At 50.5% G+C, this 21,949-nt stretch overlaps 1 protein-coding gene across 16 annotated transcripts in view; it reads right to left on the bottom strand.

The window, feature by feature from the left end:
- PLEKHA6 (pleckstrin homology domain containing A6) overlaps positions 1-21,949 on the bottom strand; it is a 139,836-nt gene that overhangs the window by 63,900 nt on the left and 53,987 nt on the right. Inside the window, exon 1 of one of the 16 annotated variants that reach the window (XM_032422526.1) lies at positions 11,551-12,529. The exons of 13 other annotated variants lie outside the window; for them this stretch is intronic. The gene's annotated coding sequence lies outside the window, so the exon portion shown is untranslated. Of the gene's footprint in view, positions 1-10,868; positions 11,153-11,550; positions 12,530-21,949 lie in introns of those variants that run through there. 2 more of the 16 variants (XM_032422528.1, XM_032422525.1) reach the window with 2 other exon arrangements.

Genomic DNA, 21,949 nt, shown 5'->3' with positions numbered 1-21,949 from the left:
CAGTGACTGACTAAAGGGCTCTGGGCGAGTAACTCAACCTCTCTGTGCTTTTATTCCCCCATCTGTGAAAAGGGATAATATACGCACCTACCTCATAGGCTTGTCATGGGATTATATGAGATTACGCAAGTAGAGAATTTAAGAGAGGTGTTGGCAACCGAGTATATGATCAGTAAATGCCAGTAATCATCCTTATCTATGCCTCTGCCTTGCACTGTTCATTCATAGCAAGCAATGGCCTAATTTTGACTATAAAGCCCCTTGGCATGTGAATACATAAGAAAGGATGCTTAATAATTGCTCCGAGAGAAGTTCTTCATCAAGATGGCACTTAGCGGGGCACCTGGGTGGCTCAGTCGTTGAGCGTCTGCCTTCAGCTTGGGTTGTGGTCCTGGGGTCCTGGGATCGAGCCCCGCATCGGGCTCCCTGCTCGGTGGGAAGCCTGCTTCTCCCTCTCCCACTCCCCCTGCTTGTGTTCCCTCTCTCGCTGTCTCTCGCTCTCTGTCAAATAAATAAATAAAATCTTAAAAAAAAAAAAAAAAAAAAAGATGGCACTTAGCGATCCCTAAATCTAGTCTGTAATGCTTTTAAGCCACTATGCACCTCAGACCAAGAGATCATCTGCAGTGGTCACCTGTCCCCCCATCCTTAGGAGCCAGAATAATCAACATCTGAGAGTCTCTGATGGGAGGGAGGCCTGCCCCTAGCATACTTTGAACTAGGAGATGGATATTTTTCTCCTGGGTCACATCACACTGGGAAGTTGAAAAGCAAGTCAATTCCAGGGACTACGTCACTGGGCAGGAGTTAACGGAGAAGACCCAAGTTCTAGTGCTTGCACTGTACCCATCCAGCAAGAAAATGCGGGCAAGTGCTTGCCCCTTGGAGCCCACTGGACAGGAGACCGGGAATCACCTTGCCTGGAGACCTGAGGACTTCAGGTTCTTCGAGAAAGCCCCTCTCTCGGGCTAATTTCTCATCAGGAGCCTTGTCCCCATTGCAGAGGTTTGGGTTCAGCTAGGGAGGACCCATAGCACAAGAAGGAACATAAACCAACAGATTATTCATTGCAGGTGCTAAAGCAAGGCAGGCCAACGGCAGGGTGGCCAAAGGTCAAGCACCAGTCAGGTTTAGCCAAGACGGTCCTTCTGTGACAAAGGCAGGTCTGAAACAGGGCAATTTTCTAACTATAAACAGACACTCGAGAAGCCCCAAAGCACATACAGGCTTGCGTGGGGATGAGGATGAAGCATGGAAGACACCGGGAGGAGTATGTCTCGAGGACAGGGCTGCGTGAATTCAGTGGCAGCAAAGGAATGAGGGCAGGGGAGAATGTTGGTGCCTGGGGATGCTGGGGCAGAGCCAGCTCTTGTGGAGTCTGAAGCTTACACAATTGGAGGATTTCTCATCAAGAAAAAGACTACAAGTACAAATTAGATAGGGTCTTGGAAGGGGCTGCAACTGAACTGCATGGCTCACGGTAAGCCGGCCCCCACACTGTCCGCATCTCCAAGCACTGGGGCACGCTCACTCACCTGTGCTCGTCTGAGCCTCGCTGCCTCTACCTCAGCCCGATTTCGCCTTCCCTGCACACCGTGCTTTGCCTGACCTGATTTTTTCATGGCAGAGAGCGCAAACTAGTGCCCCCGTACCTCGGACTTACATTCCTCCCCACCTCTGCGCAAGAGGTATTCGGATTTTGCGCCATGCCACAACCCTCCTCCAATGCACTACACCATCACCACTCCACCAGCCCCACTTTCCCCAAAGGGTGTTGCAGGGGCCCTCCAACCTGCCAGAAGGGGCGACACCACAGCTCTCCCCGCCTCCTGGCCCCTTGCATTCCAGCCCTGCGCCCAGAGTTTGACCTTCTCTGCGGCTGGCTGCAGATGTGTTCTGTGTTACAGAAATAGCCCAGCTCCTGGGCCCCTGCAGGCTCTCCCTCTGCTCCACTCGGAGACACCCCCACCTCCCAGGCTCCAGGGGAGTCAGGCAAGATCAGAGGGAAGTGCTCCGTTCTCCACTCCTCTCCCACATGCCCCTCACAGAACAGAGCCAAGTGGGGCCTGCCTCCCCCCTGCTCCTTCCAGCCCCAGGACTTCTGCTCCATGTCTGCCATTAGAGCAGATGGAGGGGAGAGGTTTGGCAGAGGAAGGCGTGAAGGAGGGCATTAAGAAAAAGGGGTGTAGCACCATGGAAAGATATACAATTTGACCCCCGTAGAATTTGTCTCTTCTCGGAGGTTCATTTGGATAAAGGGCAGCAGTCAGCCAGAAATGGTTCCAAATCCCCTATACCCTGGCACAGATTCCCGTTCTCTCATGCAAGAGGATGATTTCATAGTCACTGATTCAATCCTAACCTAAACAAGATGGTGGGCATCGGTCCTCCTCCTGAGCCCAGGATGGAATGAAGGACAATGGATTCAATTACATTATGAATAACTGAGTTTAGAAACAGTAATGGGCTTTCCAACTGTGAGGCTTTTAGATGTTGATGCCCTAGTGTCTGATGGAACAATAAAATCTTTTATAAAGGACTCTACTAAAAGGATAGAGTTTTACCTATGGGTAAGGCGGGGTCCTGACCGGCCTTCTAGGTTCAGGTCCTGTGCCTTTGCCACTCATGGGGAATGGCGGTGACAGCACGGCCGTGCCCTGGGTTCCTTCGGTCATAGTGCTGGGCTACCGACTAGGTACCTACCAGTCCCCATGATCAGGCAGGAAAAGAGCTGAACAAGAGGGGTCAGGGGTGTGTGAAGTCTTCAAGCCAAAGTCCTCTAGGCTTGGAGGCCCAAGAAGGGCTAACGTGTACTAGAAAGTACCCACCTTTTCTAGAAACTGTCCCCACCCCAACACCCACATAGTTATTGTGGTAACAGCCGTGTTCTTAAACCTGACACCAGGTTCCCTTAGACGGGTAGCTACCTGGTCTCAACCCAACCGAAACTCTCCCCAGGGATGGGAACTGTGACTGAGAGAGAAAAGAGATCAGTCCTTCTCCAGGTGACCTGTACACCAGGGAGCCGCTGGAGGCCATCTTTTGTACCCTGTAGACGGACCATGAAGCTGAGCAGCCTCTCTGCAGTAAGAGGAAAGACTGAAGCCAGCACAAGGAGAGGAGCAAAAAAACATTGTACTTGTGGCGCTCGGCTTCTTGGTTCTCGTTTGTTCTTGTGATCCAGACATTTCTCTGACCCTTACAATAAAACCCCCTTTGGGGCTTAAGCTGCTTTGAGTAGCTTCAACATATACTCAGAAGTCCTTATTGATACCAGAAAGAGGGACAAGATGACTTCTGGAGGACCCAACGTATCATCAACTCTGCACACGTGGTTGGTATGAGGCGAAATGGAAGGTAAGCAGAGGAAGAAGGAAAGGGATTGGGATCCTCGCCCAAAGGCAGCAGAAAACCAGGTCAGCCTGGAGAGCAGGCCATTGGAGAGGGTAAGGATGAGGGTAAGGGTCAGAGAAAACAGGAAAGTTTGCTACTACTCAGCTTAGAAAAGCTTCTGGGATGTTTAGGAGGGAGCCGGCAACCACAGAGGGGAGCTAAGATCCCTAAGGAAGGTGGCAGGTGACCATTGCTGACAGAGGGAGTCGGGGAGCTCTGGGCCAACAAGCTGACTCACCTTTGAGACATGTTCTCAGAGGACAGCCCTTATGCAGGGGAGAAAAAACAAATCTTGTGCACTTTCCAAAGCAAATGGGGGTCTTTTGCTGCCTCAGAGTCTCACAGTGCTCTCAGGCCAAGGGGTCTGGTCCAACCCTCAGGCCTTCAGATAAACTACTTCCTTGGCACCCATTCCATGAGCTAACGGTCCCTTTAAGAATATTTTTTTCCTATCTGTTCTCCAGTTGGCTGGAGCAGATGTTCCTTGTTCCTATGGCAATGAACCTACCACCCTTCCTAATGGGTATCTTCCTAGTGAAGGGCACAGCACAGCCACTCCATTACAAGAGCAGAGTTTGTGGGCGGCAGGCTCCTCACTGCACAGGAACACTGTGGACACCTGTGTGCCTAGATTTTAGGAGTTCAGATCTTATCTGACCTAGAGATGGCCCAGGCATGGCAGCTGTCCTCGGACAGCACGTGGAAGGTAGAAGGAGGGAGGTTATCTACGCCATTGTCCCCACAACAGACCAATGTCCGTCTTTCCAATCAAGGGTTAAAAGCACATGGTGAATCTTCAGCAGATTAAATTAGCACTTCCTTTGACCTTTTTTCACATCGCTAATGAAGACCAGTGAGACCCCCTAATTGAATTCTTGTTTCAAGCTGCACATCACTCTCACCCATATCTGGGCTTTGTGATCCTTCCAGACAGTCCTTCTCGGAAGACCAGTCCCTACTCAAGGCAAGACTTGCACAGTCAGGCAATGGGTGGGGAAGCCGGAAGCATTGTGCATTCCTCTGGTTCTGCACGGGGGTTGTTTCCACTGCAGATGATGCTTCTCTCACTAAACCCAATTTGACCCCATTTGTTCTTGGCTCTCTCAGCCCCCATGAAGCCAGCTGGATTCTTCTTGTAAGCCACAAAGTTGACTGAACTTTAGCTTCCTCTCTTCTGAGCTTTAAGCCTACTGGGATCCCACAAGTCAATGTATAAATAAGAACAAGCCAATAAATGATCCCTATTAGATGTGCAGAAAGCACCTCCCTCATTGGGGATGACTCCAAAGTCAGAGCTCCCCACCCTCACCCTCAACTCTCTCCTTCACTCGCTGCTGGAGAGGTAAAGTGTGCCACACGTTGGAGGAAGAAGCCTGGCCCTGGAGGCAGACAGCTCCGGACTGGAATCACCCATATTGGCTGAATGGCCTTAGGCAAGTTACTAATCCTCTCTGAGCCCTACCTTCCTCCTCTGTAAAATAGGAATGCTAATTGCACCCGATAGGATTCTATGAGGCGTACAGAACCACAATGCCTTAACAGCATCCCCAAATCCACAAACACCTAAAAATTAAACATTTTTTTCCTAACTCAACGGATGGCAGACCCCAACCTGACTCGAACCTAATTAGCAGCAAAGCGTGACCTGAACTGGCATGAGACTCTTTATAGCCTTTCTTTATCCCAATTATGTGACTCTTTAGATAAGCGTTGCTGCAGAAATATTAATATGTTTGATTTGGGAGCTGCTCCAGACCCTTCTGGAGGTTTGATGTAGTACACAGTAGGTGCATCATGTTACCCACAGACCGGCTGTGGGCTGTCTATATTGCTCCTCCGGCCCCTGAAGACAGGGGTTTCAGGAGAGCCACCAGAGTTATTTAGGCTAAAGATATTGACAGACATTGCACTTGCCTTACTGCAATCTGGATCTTTCCCGGGTCCCTGGTTCCTGCAGCCTTGAGCCAGGTCCCTGGGACACAAGGTGGCATGGGGCAAGGGAGAGGATCCAAAGACCAGCCCATCAGCCCATAAGCATTGCTGCCTCCCACTTGAACAGAGTGGGCAGAGGCCACGTGTTGTTGTTATTTGGTTGGACTTCAGGTATAGACATGCCTGAATATTCCAAGCCTGCCTCCCAACTCCCCACCTCATTGGGCTTTCCGCCCTCTCTCTACCCCATCACCACCCCACAACTCCATCTGTGCTACCCACTCCCTAGAGGCCTTCCCAGGAGAACAAGTGTCTAAGCCTCAGGGAACACTAAGGGGTGGAGGGGTCCAAAGTTTGTGGAGAGTTGGGCCGAAGGAAGGAAGAGACACTGAGTGTGAGAAAGATGATGAAGATGGGCCACTCTAGGGTGAGAAACAAACACATCCAGCACACAGTGGAACAGGTTTGGCGTGTTTCTCCTGATGCTGTTTCATGGCCCCAGGAGGCTTTTAAAATGGGAGACTAGCCCTGGCCAATAACTGTGAGCAGTATCAGGCAGTTGCTCCTCTCAGATCTCTTGGCTCTAGCTGTACATTTTAGGGATTTACTGGTGATTATGAAGGACTTGACCCATTCCGAGGCACAGTCATCCAGGTGGGCTTCTAATTCTGACCCTGGATCTGCTGTCTCCAGAATACCTGTCTCATCCTGCCACCTCGAGCCAACAGACATGCAGCTGCAGGACACAGACCTGCACTCTACCTCGTGGAGCAGTAAGTCTACCTGAAGTTCTGGGAAAGGCCCTGCTGTCAATCAAATGGAGACCTGAGGTGTGTTAAGTAGGATGGTAGCAATCAAATTCACCCCCCTCATTTTACAGATGAGGAATCAGGAGGCCCAGAGAGGGACTGAGTTGCCCAAGATCAGGCAGTCAGTTGAAGACAAAGGTGGCCTTGGAGTCCAGAGCTTGCTTTCCATAGTCTTCACCATGATAAGGATGGGGACATCTTGAAGGTCCCAGTCATGTACTTGTTGACCTTTATAGCCAGAAAAAGCCATGCTGAGTGGTTAACACCTTCTGCCCTTTTGGCTTGAACATCAGAAGAGATCTTAATCTCCAGGAACTTGGCTGTACGCCCTGACTCTGTGTCCCAAACTTATCCAAAGTTTAAGACAAAATCCTCATTAGAGCCTCCCTGAGGAAAGCCACCATTGATGGTGACCAGAGATATGCTAAGAGAAAAATTGCCATGTCACCATCATTGGCCTGCCCCACACCCAGGTAGAGCCATCACATGGACTGTGGAGGACTCTAACCTGCAGAAATTCCTCAGGTGGCAGAGATCTTTAATTTGCACGTCTTCGATCCTTTTTCACTTTGTCTCCCTCCCTCTGGCTGCTTTGAATAGGTCTGTGGTGTCTGTCATCAGTCACAGCTGTGTGTTTTTCTCTAGCACTGTTCTTGAGGGCTGTGCTGTTCTACTGACCCATCACTACCCAGCAACCTTTTGGAGAGGAGACTTTCATGCACCTGGGCTTGGTCTTCCAAGTCAGAACCTGAGGCTCCCATGTTTCTCACCAGCTTGTTCTACTTCTCCCTCTGCCCCAAGCAAGCTTGAGGTGAGGCTGTGCTACTCACTCCCCCAAATTTAACAACCTGACTCAAACCTCAGTTGCTTTCCTAGGCTCGGAGGGCTCTTGTTTCAGAACATGAAAATGGGGAAAAATCAGAAAATTCTTTCCTTGGCATCTGCTTTCAGAAAAAGGGTCCTAGGAGAAATCTCAAAAAGAGCATCTACTTCAATGTCTAGGGTGATTCCAAACTGATTTTCCCTTTAACGCATTCTCCCCTAGAGGTCTGCACACTTGCGCACACCCAACCACGTGACTCAGTCTGGCAGCTGGGGCTGCCTGGGGATTCCCACATATTTGTTGCTATTCTAGGCCTGACTCCTCAGAAGGTGGAAGACTCAGACGTTCTCGTGGCTCCAGGAGCCTGCACTGCAGATTTAGGAAAGTTACAGTTGATATTCTTGGGAGTTCAAGAAGATCCACCATTTCAAAAACTGATGGCAAGATTTTTAAGTGCCCTTAACTCTTGACCATCTAAAGGGGTATTTCCAAATGACTAACACTGGACACCAGATATAAAATATACCTCATGCTGCTCCCATAATCCAATCCACAAATACCCTCTCTCTTCCAAGGATAGAAAATGATTTCCATTGTTTCCAAAAGATACTACAGGAATTAAGAATTGGCAAAGCTTGATCTTGGAGCCCCTGAGAGAAGGGAGTCTCTGACTCTCTGATAAAGAGGAGGAAGAAGTAAGAGCATATTCCTTTGCCAGAGAGTAGCCTTTTCTGGGAGGTAAGAACCCCCCACAGCTTTTAAAAATGAGAAAACCAAGACTCATTATGAGTTTATCATGACCCAAGGACCCACAGGGAAACAACAGTGGTGACAAGGCCCGAATCCAGGTTTTCAGGTATCTGCCCAAAAGAGCTGTTATCAGGGAAATTCTCAACTGTTTGGAGAAGGTCCTGCCTGGAGGCAAGATTTTTGGATTCCGTGCACCAGTTAAATTTCAAAAAATGAAATTTAAGGAACCACTATAAGGCTGCCAATTTTTTATTTTGCCAAATAAGGACATTTTAAGAGCCCAACTACCATCCACTCTCACCACCAGCTCATGAAAAGAATAAAAAAGCCATAACCCAGAATAAATATTGGAGCACATCTTCTGCCCCTGAAAGGAAACCTTGGAACTGAATATATTTTGTTTTCTGGGGAAAAATAAAAGATCAGTATGTTTACCCTATTTCTCTCATTTCACCTCAGACTGGTGAAACTCTTGTCACTGACCCAAAATTGATAATCAGTGGGCCAGGTGACCTCTCTATGCCCCTTTTAGCTTAAGCCTGGAAATTAAGAGAAAGACCCTAAGCTTTAGAGATTTGGACCTTCCCAGGAGACCTGAGCTGGACAAATGTGGGAGAGAGACGGGAGAAATGAACACACCCGCTATGCCTTGCGTATGGGAACGCACTCTTTCAGCTACAAAGACCTGAACAGATGTTGGTTGCTGTGTTCATAAATTCAGTGTTCAGGGAGCATCAACCTCCATGTGGAGCCTCCCAAGTTTCGGGGAGCCCCCTGGACTGTTCAGTCCCCTCGCCTGTCGAGATAAGCTGGGGAGAAGAGGAAAGAAGCCAATCTGCCCCACCGAGTCAAGAATGACCTGAGAGATAAAGGCAGCCTCTGGTGAGTGGTCAAGGGCAGCAAACCAGGCGTGACACAGACAGAGACCCACTGATGCCGTTTCACACATACAGTTCAGAGCCCAGTGAGGACGGACTTTCTTCCAGGGAGCAGCTGCTCCACTCTGCCTACCACAGAGAATCGCTTCTTGCTCATGGTTCTGACGAGGAAGGCATGGGGGAGGAAGAGGACAGAGAGGTGGATGCAGCACTGTGGTATGGAGGAAAAAATACAAAAAAGGCCCTGGATGAGGAGCTGGATCTTGATCCTCATCCTTGACCACCTGCTGACTAACCATATGTCCTATGGCACCTCTTGGTTCTGGTTTCCTCATCTACATGGTAGGAATGATATTCTCTCTGTCTCCCTTAGGGGACTGCAGTTAGACTGTGAGACCCTTGAGGACAGAACCAGGTCTTTTTTTTTTTTTTTTCTTTTTTTTTAGAGAGACTGTGTGTGCATGCATGCACAAGTGGGGTGGGGGAGGGGGAAAGGGAGAGAGAGAATCTTCAAGCAAACTCCCGCTGAGTGCAGAGCCTGACGCGGGGCTCATTCTCACAACCCATGGATCATGATCTGAGCAGAAACCAAAGTTGGACGCTTAATCGACCGAGCCACCCAGGTGCCCCCAGAACCAGGTCTTATCCATATCTGGACCTCAGTATCTAACACAATACCCAGGAGAGGAAAGCGACTGGTAAACATCTGCTAAACTTAGAGCCAGAATGGGAGAGTGTCTGTGAAAGTGCGCTCCGCGCTGGGAAGCTCTGCACAATTGAATAAAAGGAAGGGTTATTGTTATCCTTTGGCCAAAATTATGTATGCGTCACACCATCTGTCATATATACAAAGACACTAGAATTCTCTTTGGAAGTAGATGGTGATGTAAATAAAAAATAATTTTTAAATGCCCACAGTTTCAAATATAACCATACTGTACAACCCATTAATTATATTGCCTAATAAATAGCTGTGTGATTGCATCCCAGATTCAACCGCACTATACAATTTCCTTTCTGAGAATGTGTCTTTACTTCCCTTTGTCCTGCCCACATCGCCTCTCATCCATCTATCTCATTGTATTCAGAAGTCAGTAGATAAACCCCGGTTCTCTCTCCTACTTGAGGTTACATCTATATTGAGAGTTGAGGTCCCTTGGCTGGCTGCAGCTTTGGAAGGTACGAGAGCTTAGGACTCCCTGGCCCTCTCTCTTTATTCCTTCCCATCCACCGTGTTCTGCCTCTAGCTCACTCTGCTGCAGTCCATTTCCAACGCTTATCTCATCACCCTAAACCTGCTTTTCAAAAGCCACCTCCAGGCTCCTGCCGAGTCCCATGGGCCTGGCCCACCCACCATCTCTGCTGGACCCTTCCACACAGGGTGTGCTGCCCATGGGCATGACTATGCCAACAGGTCTCAGCAGCCAGGGCAGGCTGCCCACCCACCAGCCCCCGTAGGAGGTAAGGCTCTGGTCTCTGCTCCTGGCCGCTGAGAAACACCATGCAAATCCTGGGAAGGCAGACCTACATGCAGCCAGCCTTACCCACCACCCACCAATCACCTCCCCACCCAAATTTCCGCTTTCGGGAGGAATGCCAAGTCCTCCATGCCCTCTCACCCACCCACCCCTTGTCCCAGGCATTGGCCTGCATCCTGCCCAATTCTGAGACACCGAGAAGAAAAGGCTCCTGGCACTTGTCTCTCACAGCTTTGATCTCTTTAGGCTGGTTCAAGCTAATTCCACATGCTGGTTACACCCTCCCACCACACAGACAGCTACAGCACTTACAGTTAGCTTTTTTGGGAGGGTTTCCAAGTGCCTGCAAAAACCAAGGCTGGCTCTGGGGGCATTAGTCCTCTAGATGCCTATCTCCAGGACAGACCCATGTTCCTAAGCTCCCTCCGTAGCCCCCTACCTCCAAGTAAGGAAATAGTCACATTCTAGAAGTCAGAAGGGTTTTCCTAACTTTTTGATGGACATGCATGGGACATTCTTATTTGTTAGTAGAGAAAGGAATTAAATGAAAGAAGGAGAAGAAAATTTGCTTTCCAAATATAATAGAAGTGCCCCCAGTACACATGCCCCCACACACACATTCTTTTTCTCACTCTCTCCCTCCCTCCTGCCTCCCTCCCTCCTCTCTGTCTCTCACTCATTGTGAACCACTCCTCTTTGCCCAACATGTGCGCCCTTTCCCCCCCCACCCACCCCGTCCTCTCCACAGGAAGTCTGGGTAGCCCCAGTTCTTCCTAGCCTAGGTCCCCTGGACCCCAGATTTTACCTTCCATGCTGGAAGTCAGGAACCAACTGGAAGACACAGACAGCTGACTGGGAAGGAAGGAAACAACACTCCAGATTGGAGAAAATTGCCAGGGGTGGCCGATGCAGCTCCCATGAGAAGGAAGGAGACAGGGAGAGAGCCAGAGAATCCAGAATTTCCCTAGCCTTCCAGGAAGGCTCTGGTGTTAGCTCTCTCCCAGCTACAGCACTGCCTGAAAACCAGGAGAAAGTCTCCTGATAAAGTGGGGGTCTGAAATCTGAAACTGCAGGTTGGCTGAGCCCTATATAAACACACTCACACCCCCGGCTCCTGGGGTCTGATGGCTCACCCGCCCTCGTTCCCTTCTCCTCCCTCCCCACCCTGCCTGCAACTTGGTAACATCAGACAGCCCTCTAGCTGCAGCTCTTCTAGAAACCCCGAGCGGAGCCAAGCAGAGCCTGGCAGACACAGGAAGGGACCTGTCAGGCGCTGTCCACATCTCTCCCAGCCCCAACCCTAACCCCTCCAGCAGCGCAAGACCGGGTGCTCAAGTGGCCCTCAGGGTCAAGGCAGAAGAGTGATGGGCAAGTTCTCAGTTTAGGAGCAGAGATTTCTAGACTCCTCCTCCACACCAAGGAATAATATTTTCCTAAAGATCAGATTCCAGATAACTGGTCCGGCATAGACTAATTGCTAAACTCACCTTCCTCTCTACTCCTCTTCCGGTTTTCCGCATCTGGCGCTTATGGAACCACCCTTTTTCCTTACGGTTCACCCACAATAGGATTAGGCCACATGAGAGTGAGAAGGGAAAGCATGGGGACAGTGACCCCATTTTGCAGATGAGGGACCTGAGGCCAGAAAGAGGAAACGGCTTGTCAAACCTGGGGAGTGACTCCCGGCCTGATTTGGCATCTTGGGTGGTAGAACCAAAAGAGAAGTCTTTAAAAGTCAGATGGAAAAAAAAAAGTCAGATGGAATCACATTTTAATACAACTAGATATTCACCTGAAGCACTGATTGTGAGAAAAATCATTTACCGTTGCTGGGCCTCAATTTCCTCAGTTGGAAAATGAAGCAAAATATACCACCCGAGAGAGTAACAATTCAAATAAGGTGACAGGCATGAAGCGGTGGAGAGGCAGGAGGCCCTCAGAAAGATCCACTGCCCTCCTGCTCGGGTCACTATTGCACACCACCCGTTACCAGTCTGTTTCTCACTCAAGAAGGTAACTCTAAATTGCCTGTAGTATTTACTATTCCTTCAGGTCTTGGTTTACTGTTTCTCATGCATGGTGTTTATGTTAATCTGACTATTAACATCCATAGCTGACTTGGTGCAGTGCTCAGAATGCAACACTTCGCTTCTATAAAGGGAGATCTTTGGTCTAGAGGCTGAGGTCACAGATTGGCACTGAAGATCTCCCCGCAGGTGTTTCTCACATCTCCACCTCCAGGCTCCAAGCCTCAGTCCCCTGGAGCCCAACCACCTACTGAGCATCTTCCTCAAGGGTAACAAGTCTTTGCCTTAAAGTCAGCATGTCTAAAATCAAGATTCACCATGCCCTGACTAACCATATGATAGTATTGATGTGGAAAAGTCTCCAAGACACAGGAAATGAGGATAGCGAGGGGCAGAGCAATTAACTTGGTATGCTACCATCTGGGTTAAGAAATAATCTGTAACTACCTGTATGTTTCTACAGAGCCGGGGTCAGTAAATTTTTTTTTTTTTATTTATTTTTATTTTTTTAAAGATTTTATTTATTTATTTGAGAGAGAGAGAACGAGAGACAGAGAGCATGAGAGGGAGGAGGGTCAGAGGGAGAAGCAGACTCCCCGCCGAGCAGGGAGCCTGATGTGGGACTTGATCCCGGGACTCCAGGACCATGACCCGAGCCGAAGGCAGTCGCTTAACCAACTGAGCCACCCAGGCGCCCAGTAAATTTTTTATGTAAAGGGTTAGAGAGTAAATATTTTCAGGGCCATATATTTCAGGGCCAGTAAATATTTCATGGGCCATGGAGTCTCTGCTGCAAATACTCAATTCTGCCTTTATTGTGCAAAAGCAGCCGCGGACAATATGTAGACAAACCAGCATAAACAAATGAGCATGAGTCAATTTGCATAAACAAATGAGCATAAATGAATTAACAAACAAATGAGCGTGACGGTAAACAAGACTCTACTTGTGGATATTACAACTTGAACTTCATATCATTTTAATGAATCAAAAATCCTATTTTTTTTTTCAACCATTTAAAATATAAGCCCCACTTTTGGCTCATGGTTCATAACAAATGAGGTGGTGCGATGGATTTGGCCCGTGGGTCTTGGCTGAGACTGGCTTAGAGCATCTCAGGAGGGATGCACCAGACCCTGGTAACAGTGGTCACCTCCGAGGAGGGAGCTGGGAGCAGATCCGCGACGGAGCAGGAGGGAAACTTTTCGCTGGAAACTATTCTGTGCCATTTGAATACTGCAACCTACACAGGTCAGACGCGGTCAATTATTAATGGGCTCGCCATCCAAGTTCTCTTACTTCTATCAATATCAACGTTAACTGTCCCAGGCTCGTAACCCCCAGGTCGACTTTGTCTTTCTCCCACCCAAGTCTGTTACCCGACAGTAATCGGTGCCCAAAATCCACTGGCCCAGTTCACCCCAGTGCCTCAGCCCACAACTAGCTATCTATTCCTCTCCCAAGCACGCCTATTATTGCCCTCTACCACTCCACTGTCCTGTCCTACAGACTTCTTCCCTCAGCTGACTTTCTACTTGGGTCAAGCTCGTTTCCAAGAGAGACTAAAGCCTTTGAAGGACTGGGACTGACTAGTCATTCCTTGCCTTCCCTCTCCGCTCTTACATCAGGGCCTTGCACCTGACGGAATGCCATAAATAGGCGCTTGATTGTTAATCCCCCATCCTGCTAGAGACGGTGTGGAACACAGGGGAAAGATGCATCCAGAACAGAAGTTGGTTCTGAGACACGTCGCAGGCAAGAGTCCACACAGGCGCAAAGCCTTCGATCGTAGTAAAGAACAAGGAGGGGTGAGGAGAGCCATTAGAGTCAATCTGGTCCAAATAAAAGGGGCTCTGCTCTGGAGAAGGAAGTCAGGAAGCCCCGTGGGGGGATTTTCTCCTAATCCCAATCTCTCATGCATTCACCTAGTATGGTAGGGAAACCCCCGATCCTCAGCTGGGGAATTCAGGTGATTTCAGAATCGGAGGCTCCCATATTTCAGGGGGACCTCAGCACTAAGCAATCTGCCCTTCCATCCAATGCAGGAAAAGCTCTCTCTAGCACCTAGGAAAGATGAACCTGCCACCCGAACTCGCACAGGGATGAGATGCTCACTACTTTGCAGGTAAGCCTGTTCCACTGTTGAGGAGTGTGGTTAAGCACACTTTCTGCTTCCATCCATTGTTTCCACTTCTGGAACTAAACAGATAAAGACTTTCTGAGTGGGTAACAAAAAACTAATGATAACTGCCAGATATAATAGCATTTTCAAATACTTCTTCCTTCCAAGATGTTCAAAGGGTTTTTAAAGACACAAAATCATTGACTCTCTGAAACTGGAAATACCTTTGCCCAAAAATGTTTATTGAATGAAACTGAATAGAGTCCCTTTTCCTGCTTTTCAACATGAAAGCATTCAGATTATGCAGTAAAAGGAATGGTTTTATTTCCTTACAGGAGGAAACTTCACAATCACCCATGGCAATGAGGGTCCTATCATCCCATTTTATGCTCCTGGGAACCCATGAGGAGAGCAGCTAGCTAGCTTGCCCAAAGTCGCACAGCTAGGATGTTCTAAAGCCGGGCTTCAAACCTAGGCCTGCCCAGCTTTAAAAGTCACAGTGTTTTCCCTAAGGTCCAAAGTTTCCATGACATTTGATCATCTTTGTCAACCTCACCCTGCCCCTGCAATGGGCAGAAATGAATATTTCCATCAAAAGCACAGGGGAGATCACCACATATAACAGTCCTGCAGCCCCTTCTAGATCCGTCCTCATGAGGCATTCAGGCCTTCCCGGGATGGCAGGAATGAGGCCAAACTCAGGCCAACGCCAGGATGCCCGCACCCCCCAGACACCCCAAGGGCAGAGTGGCATCTCCCTAGCTCCCCCATGGTGCACAACCCTGTGCTTTCCATCAGCCAGGCCTCACAGGGGCCCGGTTCCAGGCCTCCCGACAGGGCTGTGACGTTCAGGAGCCCACGAAGCAGGGCATTGTTGGGGCAGCACAAACACAACATTGACCTGGGTCCTGGCACCGTCCCTATGCAACCTGCTTTTGGCAAATATTTGTCTGGCTCGCCCAATAGCGGGCCAGGAGCCACTACGACGACCCCCAGCCCGACAACCCCGGTTCTGGGAAGGTGGGCTGTGGAGCGCTGGGGCTAGGCACCGAGGAACCACAAACACTTGGATCCAGTCACTCCTCCAGGCCTCAGCAGAGAACTGCCGGCATGCTTTGCGCCTCCCACACCCTCCAAGCAGCTCTGAAATGTTTGCAGCCAGGCTCTTAGCCCATTAGCGAAGCTCCGCTTCAAATCCCCGAGTGGCTCCTGATTGTCCGGCTGGGGTTCACAGTGCTGTGATGCCCTCCTCCACCCTACCTGGCTCTCTTTCCAACCTACCCTGCAGGTGCCTGGAAACACACCTGGTTACTCTCCACCTCCAAGCGCCTACCTCCGGAGATGCGCACATGCCTGGGCTCATCTGGCCCCGGAGACTACCTAGACACAGGAGATGACCCTCCCCGTTTCTCAAGAGGGCAAACCACAGCCAGGAGTTGAAAGCTCACACAGGATGTGAATGTTGGAGACAGAAACAGGCCCCGAGCCCACTGCTTCTTTTCTCCATCGTGGCAGAGAAGACACCCACTCTTCTTGATTAGTCTTTAGTCTGGACTGGCCCAAGGAAATCCCATGATGCTCTACCTCTCCTGCCCCCATTCTCAGGTAGCTGTCCTTGAGACCTGCACCTGGCACTCTCAAGCTACCCACCCTTTTATCTGCCAGCTCCCCGGGAGACGTGGTCATTAGCAGAGAGTCCTATGTAGGTGCCTAATTAAGCAATCAGCAGCAAATGCAGAAACCTGTTCAAGCCACCCCACAGAGCATCCACCCAGGGATCCTCTTACAGTCAACTCCCTCCCCCGAGCTTCCTGGAAAGGTCCCTATTGTTTGCCTGGAACATAGAAAACTGTCTGATTCTGCCCTCCTACTTATCTGCCGGCACCGACTTCCCAGACTCGGCATACCCCCGGGGAGGGGGGCCATTCACGTGTGAATGGTGCCCCCAGAATTGTGGGACACAGTAGCCCCAGGTAGTTGGGAAAGTGAAGGGACAGGGTGTTCTGAGAGGATGTCTGCCTACCTGGCTTTTTTAGGTGTCGCAGAGCTATATGCTGCTGGGCTGGCATTTTGGGGTCAGGGCACAGGAAGCAAGGAGCCCTCGAGCAGGTTGGTAGGAAGGTGGCAGGGGTGGAGGTGGGCAGCGTGTGTGGCTCAGCACTCCTCCCCCCTGTGTCTCTGAGTCCTCTCCCTTTTCTGCACTGTCTGCTCACCTGTTCCTGTTTCACCCTTTAAATGGAATGTTCCACTTGCCCTGGGAGCCCGGGGGGGGGGGGGGTTGGAATTCTGTGCTCAAGAAGAGCTTTCTTCTTTAGAGACTGGAGTCTCTAGGATTCCCTCGGAGACTGCTGTGGATGGCAGGTGCAGGAAATGGGACAAGCGCAACAGCAGAGGAGGATCCTGGGAGGACAAGACGGACTCGAACTCGTGCCCGCTCCCCCTAGCCTGGGGATGGTCAAAGCAGGGGGCTGGAAGCGAAGGACACCTGCTGCCTCCCTTGATCCTGGCTGATCCCCCTCTCAGGTGTCAGACCGGCACCCCAACAAGCTGGAGCGACAAACAATGAGGGCCCCCTAACCTCTTCTCCTGTGCCCCTCCCTGAATCATATCTTGTCTTTCTTCTCCGAGGTCTTGTCGCCTTGTCGCCCAGCCCAGAGACCTTTGTCAGCCTCATCTCTTTGAGCCTCGCAATGGGGCAGAGGAGGCTAGGCACGCCTGTACTGTTGCCCAGGAGTTTTTCAAAGGGACGGTGTGTATGCCAGTGTTGGGGGGGGAACAGCACCTCAGGACAAATCCAGGGCTCCTAGTCCCCTGGGAGCTCCAATTACCCCCCCCCCCACCCACACCCTCGTATCAATGCAGGCCTCAGGGAGCTGCCGTGCCCCAGGGCTCTGCTGGCTTGGCCCACAACCCTGGGCACACTCTCATTCCGTCAAGACAGGTGGGTTCTCTCTGGCAGAAATGGGAGAATAACATTTCTTTCCAGTCGCTGGGCCCTGCCCAGCTGTTTTCCAACTCCAGTGAGACAACTTGGGCATTGATGACAGCAGGAAAGATTTAGGTTAGACACCAAGAAGCACTTGGAACAAATGATAAGAGAAAGTTTAGGACTCTGCCTTGTGTGTTAGAAATACAGCCAATTTCCCTCGGTAGCGTAGGGCTTACTGCCTGTTTCCATCCTGTTACGCTCTCGCTCAGAAATTCCCAGTGGCTGTCCCCTCCCCTCCTGGCCGCAGGAAGGACTAACTCCTTGGCACCCAACACCCACTAGAGCGCATGCCTGTTCATCTTTTAGATGGCATATTCCACTGCCCTGTGGGTCAATTTTCTAATCAGGCCACAGCTTCTCGATATTTCCCCCGAAGGCTTTGGTCATCTGTGTGTGCAGCCGGGCCACCCCCTCCCTCTCACCAGGAGGCCCCACTCCTCTCCAGCCACCACAGCGAGCCAACCTTTAAGGTTAAGCTTAGCCAAATTGATTATCTGATAACCCGAGGAACTCCCCTACAAAACCCATTCCCCAATTCCATCTTAGACACCTGTTGAATGTAAATCTCCTGGGAGAAGCAGGTGGACATGGATATAAGGCTGAGCTCAAAGGCCACCTCTTCGGGGAAGCCCCTGTTAAACACCCCAGCCCACAGAAAGTGCCCCCCCATGAAGATACAGGTGTGTATTGGTCATGCATTCCCTAGACATGTCTTTTTTTTTTTTTAAGATTTTATTTATTTATTTGACAGAGAGATAGAGAGCACAAGTAGGCAGAGAGGCAGGCAGAGGGAGAGGAGAAGCCGACTCTCCACCGAGCAGGGAGCCCGACGTGGGGCTCCATCCCAGGACCCCGGGATCATGACCTGAGCCGAAGGCAGCCGCTTAACCGACTGAGCCACCCAGGCGCCCCTTCCTAGACATGTCTTAAGCATCCATAGTGCCAGGGTCTGAGATAAGATGGGGTCCCTGGGCTCAAAGAACCCCCAATGCAGTGACTGGACACAGACCAAACTCACAAAACCATCCTCCCCTCAAAGCCACCTGTGATGAGGGCGGTATGAATGAAGAGTCAGGAGATGTCCAGGGAGGCAGCAGCATGGGGACCACGAGCTTCGGAGAGACGGAAGGTGGGCATTCCAGAAAGAAAGGCACTATGAAGAGGTGGGAGAATGCTGGGGCCCCTGGGCTAGGTCAGGGGTCATGCTGGGAGGTAAGAATAACAATAGGAAGGGAATAGACACACATCTATTGTGTGTTTACCGTGGACACTATTGGACCTGCTCTCTATTTATGGCCTCCTTTATCCCTCATCGCTAACTGAAGCTGGAAGAGTATTGGGGGCCAGGCTGTGGAGTCCCACCACGCACACAGTGTGGCTCCTGCTCAGTTCATATTTTCTCACTGAGCAACAGATAAAATGATCTCTGAAGGCTCACTCCCAGCAGAAGGAAGGCAGGATCCTTCGGGAGCAACTATGGCTCTGAAACATGTTTTCCTCACTTTTGTAGACTATTAAAAGCACCACCGGGGCTGATGCCGGAGGAGAGGCACTGGTTGGGCGAGAGCCTGGCTTTCCTGCTGCAGGATGTGAGCGGGGGTGTTAGAGCACTGCCTGGCCCCACGAGACACCCCAGCAAGGCTTGGGCAGACAGCTGTCCAAAGGACAGCTGTGGGTTGCTCAGAATAGGGACCCAGGAGAAATGGTCTCAATGGGCCGGCCCAGGGGGACCCGATCTCTCCAGAGGTCCCTTGTCCCCAATGTCAGTGTGGAACCTGTGCAAGCAAGGCTCCGTCAGCACACCTCTGAGCGCGCAGGGCCTCCTGAACTGACCTTGTCCTTCCTCCTTCCCCCCAGGGACAGCACCTTAGCAGACCCATTCCAGAGAGACGGGGGTCCCTTCCAAAAGGTCACAAGATTCCCCCTGGTTTCCACCTTTTCCAGCCTCCTGGTCTTTGGCTGGCTGGCCGGAATTTAAATCCATCTCCCCCTGGGGAAATCAATACAAATGTCAGATTTACTCAGGTAAGAAGGACACCAGGGACAGGACAGGTGGAAGCCACAGTGCAGTCCTCACCCCTCTGGCTCCCGCACTCGGATAGGACAGGGTGGGAATGACTCTACCGAACCTCCCCAGCGGGCAGCCAGAGCTGAAGGACAGGGGAACCAAATGATGAAGTCGGTAGGCGAAGAGGCCTCTTTGTATCCACTTCCTGAAGCATCTCCACAGTTTATACGGACGGAATCACATCATCGACCGTGTAATCTGCAGCTGAAATCACCGGAACTGGAAGCCAGGAGAACTGTGCTCTAGTTTGCTCTGCACCTTGGCCGAGTCCCTGAGTACCTGTGCCTCTCTTCCTTCCCTTGTGCAACAGAACAGAACCTCGGTTTACCTAATTCAGCCCTTATGAGTGTAAAATAACTTGATAAATATAAAAATATTTCAAAAGTCAAACCTAAAGGCAAAATATAGTAGATGTCGACAGTACACCAATTGGCTCATTAAGAGACCCCCAGGTATTTCAAGCCCTCAGCAATGAGCCCCACACTCTGGGCTCCAAGCAGGGGCTCCAGCTTGGAGCGCCTTTCCCTGGTTTGAGTTTGAGCAAAATCCCCACAGCCAGGGCCCCAGGAAGGAACGCCTGACCCCAGCTGCAGCCATCTCCCGGGGTCTGAGCATACTCTCTTCAGAGTCCCCCATCTGAGAACCACGAGGTACCTTCCCACCGTCCCAGAGCCCCGGCGCTCCCAGCTAGAGTCCCACCGATTTCTGAAAAGAAGCCACTCCAAGCCCCTCAGAGGTGTCCCCCTCACTACCCTCCTTGCTTTCTGAGTACATTCCAAAGGATAGTGAATTTCACACTGGAAATTTTTTTTTTTTTTTTTTTTGAGAGAGAGAGAGAGTACACATGAACAAGGTCAGGGAGGGGACAGAAGGAGAGAGAGAATTTCAAGCAGACTCCGCACTCAGCGCAGAGCCCAGACGCCGGGCTTGATCTCACGACCCTGAGATCATGACCTGAACTGAAACCAAGAGTCAGGCGTTCAACCAACTGAGCCACCCAGGCGCCCTCACACTATAATCTCTGAATTACAATTTAGTAAATCAAGATTGGCATTTTAAAATTTTAATGGAACAGAATAGAAAATATCAGAACACACAGCACTCTGTGAAAGTATTAAAAGCCATAACACACACACACACATAAACACACAGAGGGTTGGACTCTTGACTCAGCCACTTGAGCTTTCTATGCTTCAGTTTCTTCATCTTTAAAATGGGTACAGCGGCAGTGCCCACCTCACAAGGCTATTGTGAGGATAATGTTAGTTAATATACATAAAGCATTTGGAAAAGCACTTGGCACAAGCGCTGTATATAAAAGTGTAATTCATATATTTATATACACATATAAAGGGGTGTGTGCGTGCATGGGTGTGTATGTTTCCTTGTTTACAAGGTAAACATCTTTCTGTAGTGTGGAGAAAAAAACTGAAAACCACTGCTCTGGGAGAAGCTAAGAGTTGTCTCTCCAAGGACAGTACTCGCTTAGAGACAAATTCCCAAGTCTCAGAGGCTTCACAGGTGTTTGCACACCTCTGTTTGGGGAGAGAGGCAAAGGTCACGCGAGGAACACAGGGCCGGGCAGCGTGGGTACCGAGAGCACCATGCTAAGTGCGTCCCAATTGAGTCATTTAATCCACAAACAACCCTATGTAGGGTATTAGGAATCCCATCTACAAGAGAGGGAACAGAGGCACAGAGAGGTTAGGTTGCCACACAGCTAGTAAGACCTAGAGCCAGGCTTTGAGCTCTACCTCCCAAATCTGGGCTTTTAACCACTATAGCACACTGTCTGCTTCACTTTAAGGCCAACTTCTCACACAGGAGAGGGAAGCGAGACGTAGGAAGGTTCTGAGGAGGTGGCCCTGCTGTAAGAGGGGTTGCGCTCGCCTTAAAAGCAAGCGATTTCATTTTCTAATGGCTTGAATTGAGGATACAGCACTTCCCGGCTCCCACCATAGAGTCCAGAGAGTTCTATGATATTTGGAAGTATAAACGTGGTGAACAAGGCTCATAACCATATGATGTGCTCCCTACTTGATTAATCTCAACAGTATGAACTTGCATAGAGATACCAGACTCCCCCATACCCTTTATCCCAGAAGACCCGGGTTCTTTCCGATCTCGTCTCATTTTACCTTCTCCACAGCCCCGGGACGCCAGGAGGGGCCCCGCTGTCCTGTTTTCCCCGCGCTGAGAAGCCCAGCCTTACCAGCGGTCATCCTGTGGGTGAGTGAGCACCCCGTGAAGACTGGGGAGCCGGGGAGTTGTCTCAAAGGGCCTGGTGGCACTGGTTCTCCCGGTTGGCTCCCGTTTTGCTCCCGCCTTGACATGGATGGGAACTCCCCCTCACCCCCGCCTCCCTGGCACAAGGCCCTCAGTTTACCTCTGGAGCCACCGTGGGTTTCATCAAACCCAGCTGCTCCCTCTGACGGGGAGAAAGAGGAGAAAGAAGACAACAGGGGCTGTGATTGGGGACTGCCCACCGGCCTTTACCTGGCTCGGGAAAACCCAGAGCTTGAGCAACAGGGGGAGCAGGTGCCTCTATCCCATCAGCCTTCTGGACCATTCCCTCTGAAATCCCCAGCGTCCCCATTTACTGTCCTCTCCAAGGAGAGCTCGAGAACACCCCCCCATCCCAGGCAACATCCAGGACTTCTGTTTGGATCTTTTCGTTCTG

The sequence above is a fragment of the Phoca vitulina genome, unplaced genomic scaffold (assembly GCF_004348235.1).
Source record: "Phoca vitulina isolate PV1807 unplaced genomic scaffold, GSC_HSeal_1.0 scaffold26, whole genome shotgun sequence".
NCBI lineage: Eukaryota > Metazoa > Chordata > Mammalia > Carnivora > Phocidae > Phoca > Phoca vitulina.
The sequence above is the reverse complement of the archived record's forward strand: the minus strand, read 5'-3'. Positions and strand labels throughout refer to the sequence as shown.